The sequence below is a fragment of the Lepus europaeus genome, chromosome Y, assembly GCF_033115175.1.
Source record: "Lepus europaeus isolate LE1 chromosome Y, mLepTim1.pri, whole genome shotgun sequence".
In the NCBI taxonomy this organism is placed as follows: Eukaryota; Metazoa; Chordata; class Mammalia; order Lagomorpha; family Leporidae; genus Lepus; species Lepus europaeus.
This window is the reverse complement of record NC_084851.1, coordinates 31,833,172-31,843,002: the sequence shown is the minus strand read 5'-3', so window position 1 is coordinate 31,843,002 and position 9,831 is coordinate 31,833,172. Positions and strand designations below refer to the sequence as shown.

The 9,831-nt window shown below is 37.0% G+C and overlaps 1 pseudogene; it reads left to right on the top strand.

Moving 5' to 3' along the window:
• The first annotated feature begins 701 nt into the window (after positions 1-701).
• LOC133754020 (cyclic AMP-dependent transcription factor ATF-1-like) lies at positions 702-1,799 on the top strand (annotated as a pseudogene).
• Positions 1,800-9,831: the final 8,032 nt, after the last annotated feature.

Sequence of the window (9,831 nt, the reverse complement as noted above, 5' to 3'; positions counted from 1 at the left end):
CTGTAAATATTTTTTGCTTTTTTCATAATAGCTGTCATCCTGTGGACCTTGGAATATGTACACTCAGACAGCTATTTGTGTATCATCTGGCATTGTGTGTCCATACGAAAGAACTAGTGACAAAAATTCAGATTATATAACCATGAAAATTAAAATTTATAGGAGGAAACCAAGAGCTAATATTAGATATACAGAATAATACTATCAATATCAAATTTCTCAACAAAAATAAATAATTGAATATAAAACCCATTTGATCCATAAACAGAAAGGCATATTCTGTCTTCTCAGTAAATGAAAGTCACAGTATTAAGATGTAATTTGTTTGAAACCTTAATATATTCACACCAAAAATTGAGGACAGATATTAAACACATTTTTATCATACTATAAGCACAAATAAGTTCTCAAATTTAAGAACTACCATTCTCCACCCTCCGCGGCGCTCCTCCCGCTCCCGCCCCCGGCCTGGAGTCCAGATCATGCCTCCCGTGGTGGCCCGAGTGCCTGGGACATGGTCGTCTAGGACTGCTGGGCCATTTGGTGACACCGCGTCTCCCCGCCCCGCCTGGCCCTCGAGGAGGGGGAGAGCGAGGAAGGGGTGGGGAAGTGGGCAGTGAACTCGGCTCCATCTGGGAGGGGTGTGTGTGTGAGGGGGGGGGGAGTGGAAGTTCCTGCCCCAGACTGCGGGGAGGGGCAGCCACGGTTGATTATGGAAGATTCCCACAAGAGTAACGCTTCAGAAACAGCACCTCAAGCTGGTTCAGCAGTTCAGGGAGCTCACATTTCTCAACAGGTATCATCTTTATCAGAAAATGAGGAGTCTCAGGACTCATCTGACAGCATAGGCTCCTCACAGAAAGCCCCCGGGATCCTAGCACTACGCCCATCCTACGGAAAAATTTTGAAAGCCCTCTCTTCTGAAGATACACGAGGCAGAAAAGGAGACGGAGAAAACCCTGGAGTTTCTTCTGTTACTTCTATGTCTGTTCCAACTTCTATCTATCAGACTAGCAGCGGACAGTACATTGCCATTGCCCCGAATGGAGCCTTACAGTTGGGCAGTCCAGGCGCAGACGGAGTACAGGGACTGTAGACGTTGCCCATGATTCATTCAGGCAGCGCTCAGCAAGGTACAATTCCGCAGTACACGCAGACCTCCGATGGACAGCAAATACTTGCGCCCAGCAACCAGGTGGTTGTACAGATGGCCTCGGGAGATATGCAGACCTACCAGATCCAGACCACGCCCTCGGCGACTTCACTGCCACAGGCTGTGGTGATGACATCTCCTGTGACGCTGACGTCTCACACAACTAAGACAGATGACCCTCAGTTGAAGAGAGAAATACGGCTGATGAAAAATAGAGAGGCTGCTCGAGAATGTCGCAGGAAGAAGAAAGAATATGTGAAATGCCTGGAGAACCGAGTCGCAGTCCTGGAGAATCAGAATAAAACTCTGACAGAAGAGCTAAAGACTTTAAAAGATCTTTATTCCCATAAAAGTGTTTGATTCTTAAGGAAGAAAGAAAATATTTTTGTGGACTTGCCTAAAAATTAGATGGATTTCTTTTTAGCGGAGTTTTATAAATTAAAAGGTCAAAAGTGAAGCTTTTTATTTAGGCTTTTACAACAAAGATATCTTATGCAAGAGATGTGTCGACAGGATTAAGTGGAAAACAACCTCAAGGAAGCTCTGGGCACAACTGGAAGCTGTGTAAAAATTAAACTCAAAAAGCCAAGAAGCGAGCATTTTCTAAATAACAATGGTGTCAATCCAGAAATACAAAAAAGATGAAATATGGTAAATTGAATTTTTAAAAATAAATCAATTTACCCTATAGGTTTACATTTCTTACTGTTTCCTGAAATTTACCTTTTTTTCAGTTGTGTGTGTGTATGTGTTATTTTTGCCAATAAATTCTAAATTACAATTGTAAAAGAAAACCTTACTACATTACTAAAAGATATATTATGTTTTATGATTATATATGCTTGTTCCATTGTCAGGTCTTTTAAGTGAGGTTTTTTTGTTGTTTTGTTTTGTTTTGTTTAAGTTTATTTATTGGACTTGAGAGGGTTTTTGAAACTGGGTTAACCATTTTAAGGTCTTGTCCTAAAGGTATCTGAGGTACATGAATGGAATGTGGTGATTTTATAAGAAAACTGTTTAATAGTTTGATATTTTTAAATTGGTCCTTGCTTACTCTGGTAATGGTGATTTTCTACAAATATGTAATAAATTTTTTTTATTCTATATTCTGTATGCAGTTGAATATCCATTACTTATTCTGTTGTGCTTTAATAGAATGGAATGTTTACAGGCCCTTAAAATATTATTTTTAAAAAAACCTGAAGATCCATACCAAAGTTTTTCCAAGAGGATTTTATAGTCAGTGTAAAGTTTATCAGATCTTAAAATAGTACGATTATTAAGATAATTTTATGTTAGAGACTATTTTGTAATGCAATAAATGGTACCTTTATAAGAAAAGTGACTGCCAATATATTTTTATAGCTGATCTTTATAAATTCTAATATTGAGTTTTAATGATTATTTTAAATGTTTATATAGTTTGTTTAGTAAAAAAATTTGCATCTCAAAGTAACATTTTTATATTATGAGAGTAAAGTTTTCAGATTGGCTAATATTTGCATTGTAAGTTTATATGCAGTTTATCTAAAGAGAAATGCTGTCAGTACATACACTTGTGTTTAACCTCTCTGTATTCCAATTTGTATACACTTCGAAATTGTACCGCAAAACTATTGTATGCTTCTATACAATATGTATCATATTGCCCATGAAATTAAAAAGAATTTGATAAAATTAAAAAAAAAGAACTACCATTGTGATATAGGCAATTGTAAGGTCATAAAACACAATATCATGTCATAAACAATGATGATATCAAAATATAAGGTGATTTTATAAACTAATACTGTACTGCCATAACTGTGATGTCATAAATACATTGTACTATAGTAAACCTTTGAAGTCATAAAATTGCCATTGTGATTTCATAAATACAATATGATGTTGACATTTAGTGTGATGCCATAATACCATCGCAATGTCATCTTTTTGATGTCATAAGCCACCAGTATTATGTAATAAACAATTATGATGTTCTAAAAAAATCATTGGGGTGCCATAATCTGTTCTGATGCCATAAAATAATTGTGATATATGAGCAACAATTGTGAAGTCACAAATCCAAAATTCTAATGTCATAAAACAATTGTGTGAGAAATCAGTTATGATGTCAGGAAATCAATGTGAGGTCATAAACCAATATTGTCATACAGTAACCCTACCATTGGGAAGTTAAATTCCAATTTTTGTGATGTAATGAATGCAATTGTAATGCCATAAGTCATGATTGTCATGTCAAAATAAATTGTGATACCATAAACCAATATCATTACACCATAAGTCCACCATGGCAGTTCTGTGAATCAACCAGTCTTTTCATAATCAATTGTGATGTTATAAACTTCAGTAGGATATAAAATTCAATTGTGATGTCATAAAAAACATTCTGCTGTCCTAAACAATTTTGTAACCATACATCTAACACTGTAAAAATTTTAAAATGATTGGGCTGTCAAAATCAAATGTGACATCATAAAAATATTGTGGTGTAATAAAGCAATCACTATTATTTCATAATCATAATTTCATAATAATGTTTCTGATTTATAATGAATTTGGACATGATAAACCACTATTGCTACATCATAAGCCAATAGTATGAAATCATAATTGATTTTGAAGAGATAAAACCACTGTGACATAATAAAATGGCCATTTTGATGGCATAATCAATTATGATGCTATAAGCCATCATGCTGTAATAAAGAAGTTTTATGTCAAAATCAATGGTGATATCATAAACCAACAGTGTTTTCATATGCAATTGTGATGTTTTAAATCACCAAAGAGATAGGCAATCAACTCTAAGGTCCTAAAAACATTGTGATGTCCAAATCTATTGTGATATATAAATCCATCATTATGATGTCCTTACCAGATGAAATGCTAAAAAAAAGTTGATTATGATATCACAAACCAATATCTTATTCTTAAAACTACGATCATGATGTCATAAATCTGCTATTGTTTTGTAATAATTGTGATGTCATAAACCACTGTTTGGATGTGATAAACAATTGCTATGTCATAAGTGTGATGTCCTAAAATCCATTGTGATTTCATAATCAAGTATATGCCATAAAGTGTGATGTATGATTAGCAAAAACATAAACATATCATCATGATGTCACAAAACACTTTTGATGGCAATGTAAATTGTGACAACATAGAAGCCATTGTGCTATCATAGTTACCATCCTAATCAATTTTGATCTCCTAAACCTACAGTTCTGTTTAACTGTGACTCAGGTTGTCTGTTGTCCTATTTTAATTTTTTTTTATTTTTAGAGCCCTGAAAAGGTCTGGATTTGGGCTGTACGTTCTCCCCAAGCGTAAGTTAAAAGCTTCCTTAAAGAAGCTGGGTCGGCCGGCGCCGCGGCTCACTAGGCTAATCCTCCGCCTTGCGGCACCAGCACACCGGGTTCTAGTCCTGGTTGGGGCACCGATCCTGTCCCAGTTGCCCCTCTTCCAAGCCAGCTCTCTGCTGTGGCCAGGGAGTACAGTGGAGGATGGCCCAAGTCCTTGGGACCTGCACCCCATGGGAAACCAGGAGAAGCACCTGGCTCCTGCCAGTGGTTCAGCGTGGTGTGCAGACCACAGCACGCCTACCGCGGTGGCCATTGGAGGGTGAAACAATGGCAAAAAGGAAGACCTTTCTCTCTGAATCTCTCTCACTGTCCACTATGCCTGCCAAAAAAAGAAAAATTAAAAAAAATTTTTTTTAAATTAAAGAAGCTGGGTCAGGCACAAGCTATGACTGCCTCTTAGAAAGCTTCACAGATGAAGTGTTGGATTTAGGCAGCAAGTGCTTGTATGAAGAGGATGGGAAATAATATATGAAGAAGGTTTTGGAAGGGAAAGGAGGAGGATGTCAGAGACGTCAATACTGCAGTGAGCTGAGTCTACTGATGGAAGTCTGAGGAATGGAGGCATCATGGTGGATACGCAGGAGTTCCTCTCCCTTTCCACAATTGCTTTCAAGCCCCTGCACCTCTCATCTGAACTAATCCTTCAGGTTATGGTTGGACATAGCTGCCTCCCACCTCCCCAGAACAGGCAACCAGAGACATTTCTGTGAAATTGAAGTGAGGTCAAATTCCTTCAGTGCCTTCTTTACTTGGGAGTAAAAATCTGAAGCATTTCTAGGGCCCACAAGCCCTACACAACCTTCGGCACCTTCCCAGACCTCAACACTACCCCCACCTGTCTCCCCCATCCTCCCAAGACCCTTCACCCCTTCTTTTCAGCAGCATATGATCTTCCTTCCTTCCTGGAAGGCTCTTTTCTCAGATAACTGCATGGTTTATTCCTGCTTGGGATTTACCTTATCAGAATATTAGTCACCATTCATCATCTATTTCTAAATCTATTGTCTCTTAGATTTTGGACTGACACCTAGCCAGGACTCAAGAAAGAGATTTAAGGAAAATGAATAGAGGCAAGACTTATTTAAAGCATAAAGCACACTGACAAGCAACACAGGTATGCTCAGAAGAAAGAGCTGCTATTGTGTTATTTTTAAAATCTATCATCTATATCAGCTCTCAAAAGTTCCTACCATTGCTTGTGTCTACACCATGTGCCAGTCATATGAGTTTCTACCCCTGTATGTTAGCTTAAGAAATGTCATGTGTGGTGCTCTCGTCATCTTGTGGTGGACAATGTCTCTTTGCTTGTCTCCACTCTGCATTCAATGATGATCTTCATGTCCTCCAGCCCCTCTGCCTGTAGCCTTGATCTTCTCTCAGTTATCCACATCCCTTGTTCAGAATGGTTTTGAGCCTACCATGGAGTGACTTTATTTCCTGAGCTTCCATATCATGCAAGACTTTAGATACCTCTATGCCAGTGCTTGAAGCAATTGTCTTTATCAGATGTATCAATGCCATTTACCTATAGCCATCGTCCTCCTTATATTTCTGGAACCAATATTACCACATCCCAGGGTTTTCTCCTATGTCTGTATGCCCAGTGACTACATTCTAAACATCTCATATGTGTTGATCTGTTCTCCTTCAAAGGTCTCCAGTTACTTTGATGGCTTGGTTATCTGGTTAATTACTGAGAAGTGATTTGACTCTATAAGTTTTGGCCACTGCCATATATATATATATATATATATATATATATATATATATATATATATATATATGACCTGGAAGAGACTCCTGGTTCCTGACTTTGGATCAGTATAGCTCCTGCTGTTGCAGCCATCTGGGGAGTGAACCATGGGATAGATGATGTCTCTCTCTCTCTCTCTCTCTCTCTCTAACTCTGCCTTTCTGTAATGCTGCCTTTCAAATCAATAAGTCTTAAAAATAATAATGGGGGATTTTAACACCTACCTTTCATCAATGTACATATGAACTATTCAAAATTAAATGAAGAAATATGACTAATCTCCTAACAGACCAAAGGAACCTACCTGACACCTTTAGTACAGTTCCCCGACAGCTGTGGAGTTTACAAACACAAGGAGATTGAACATGTCCCTTTTGAACACTGGATAAAAAATGGAAATAATAATATCTGAGGAATAAATTAAGCTAACAGCACAATATATCCAAATTTATGGGATGCAGCAAAAGTAATGTTAAAAGGAAATGTTACAGCAATTAGCATCTACATCAAGAAGTTAGAAAGGCATCAAATAAATGGTCTAATAATACATCACAAGGAACTAGAAAAAAAGAAAAAAACCAAACCCTAAATTAGTAGGATGAAAGAAATAATTAACCTTGAAAAAAATAAAACAACACTGAACATAGATTCAAAACCTTTCAACAACATACTAGTTAATCAACTCCAAAATGTATCAGAAAGATCATCCATCTGGACCAAATGAGATTTATCCTTGTTATGCTGGGTTGCTTCAACATTCCAAAAAAAGTGAGCTCCATGAATTTGAAGACCTAACAAGTAAATAGCCTAAATGCCCTTCATTAAATGTTAAAGTTTCATGATTATATGTAAAGACTAAAAAAGACTGCTAATAAAAGTGATGGAACTGGCACTAGATGGTTCTCAGATAGTATGAACATGAAATTTGCTCAGGCAACTTCTAGAATTTAGACAGATGATGCCTTACCAGAGACAAAGCAAAATAATGTACCCTGAAATTCCTTGTGCTAGATTTGACATAAATTAGGTTGAGTATTTAGTCAGGTGGTAGATATAAATTCAAATATAACAGATAAATGTGCATATTTCTATGTATATTATACTTTGCCTACTGGGTATAGCAGTGGGGAATTTTGTAGGAGCAGAATGGGCTCACAGGAGATACAATGGATATAAGTAAAATAGTCAAAATTACTTTAAAATACAGAAATGTTGCAGGCATTTAAATCAGAGTAATCATAAGTAGTTTATTTCTTTTTGTTTGTTTAAAGATTTATATATTTGAGTTACACAGAGGAAGAAGGTGATAAAGAGAGAGGTCTTCCATCTGCTAGTTCACTCCCCAGTTGGCCACAATGGCCGGAGCTGCACCTATCTGAAGCCAGGAGCCACAGTTTTTTCTAGGTCTCCCACACAGGTGCAGGGGATCAAGGACTTGGGCCAATGTCTACTGCTTTCTCAGGTAATAGCAAAGAGCTGGATCATAAGTGTAGCAACCAGTACATGAGCTGGCACCCATACGGGATGTTAGCCCTGCAGGTGGCAGCTTTACCTGTTATACAACATTTCCAGTCCCAGTTTATTTCAATATTTTTTTTCTTTTTGAAATTTTATTTAAGGTATACAGGTTTCCTATGTTTCATACATACTGATTTAGGAACATGGCGATGTGACCCTCTCCTCCCTCCGACCCTCCATCTCTTCTTCTACCTTCCTCTCATATTCCCACATATAATCTTGAAACTGTGGAAATAGTGTCTCAATCTAATGCATGGGCATTTTAAAGTGAATGGCAAATGGTGAGACTAAAAAATAAACATGTGAAAAAGGTATTTCATCAAATGTATAAAAGTATATCATTCTAAAATGATTTGATAGACCATGAAGATGGAAGTTGCTAGGACAACTTGAATAATTTTCGGTAAATTTATCACAGTAAAATGTAAATGCCCAAAAGAACAATCATATATTTGTAGTGAAAAGATTGGTGTGCTTATTAATATTGATAATATGTGATAAAAATAACAAAACAAAAGAAAAAATTAAAAAAAAGAAATCTGATGGACATGACAAAGTAATATTCTGCTTTGATTCCCCTTACCAATAATGAATATTTTATGGTGAACCATAATTAAAAGACAAATATACGCATGCATATTTGCTGAAATGCAAAAATTTGGTATGACGCATTTTGGAAAATTTAAAAAAAAACGGAAGTTAGTTAACAGATCCAAGAATATTAAAAAAAAAAACTGAAACATATATCCACTACTGATAATGATTCTGCTGGCCTTTGAATGCTTAACTCCTGTTAACCTGAGTTAGGACAAATTGCAGCAGTTAGAGCAAGATCATATAATGATAAAGCAACTCATGGTATCTCTGTTAGGATGGTCATAAAGTAGAGTTTTTTTAGCTATCTATTCACGTAGGAATAATAAATTCTAAGATAAAACTGAGAAAATGTCTCATTTATAGAAGATGTTTGATTTTGATTACAGGATGTAGTAACTAAATTGATAAAATCAGTAATGGAGTAACAATTCTATATAAAGGATATAGACATAAAATTCTTAAAGTTGCATTCGAATTGATAATAAAAATTTTGAGGGCCGGTGCCATGGCTCAACAGGCTAATCCTCTGCCTTGCAGCGCCAGCACACTGGGTTCTAGTTCCAGGCAGGGTGCCGGATTCTGTCCGATTTGCCCCTCTTCCAGGCCAGCTCTCTGCTGTGGCCAGGGAGTGCAGTGGAGGATGGCCAAAGTGCTTGGGCCCTGCACCCCATGGGAGACCAGGAGAAGCACCTGGCTCCTGCCATCAGATCAGCGCGGTGTGCTGGCCACAGCACACTGGCCACAGCGGCCATTCAAGGGTGAACTAATGGCAAAGGAAGACCTTTCTCTCTGTCTCTCTCTCTCACTGTCCACTCTGCCTGTCAAAAAATAAAAATAAATAAATAAATAAATAAATAAATAAATAAATAAATAAATAAATAAAAATTTTATGCTGCCTAGTGTGCTAATATTTTATTCAACATGTGAGTACCTAGATTGAGAAAATTTTAGCAATACTTACAGACACCTCATAAACTGAATGTATCATACAGCATAGTAGCTGTGGTATGTGCACAGTTACCTAATAAGTACACAGAAAATTATGCTAACATAATTATTAACTCCAGGCAAAACACAAATTGTATGAAAAGCAGAAATATGGCTTGTTGTCACATTGTTTTGAGAGTTCACTGCTCACAAGACAAAACACATGCTCGTGGGAAACACAGGCCATAACACAAGGTAAAGATTTCAGGTGCTTTCTTAAAATTCTGCTTTCCAAGCCCACTCCTCTCTGAAAACTTTGTTCATGATGCAAAAACATCTTGTACTATTGCAGAAGTGTTTTAAGAGGTGAAGACTCTAAATTGGGGCAAATATATATTTTGTCCTATGTCTAAATTCTCACCTGAACACCCTGCACATCTTTAGCAGGATAAACTTAGTTGAAGCACAGGGAAGTACTGTATTATGAAGGATGACATCTACCAATTAAAAGA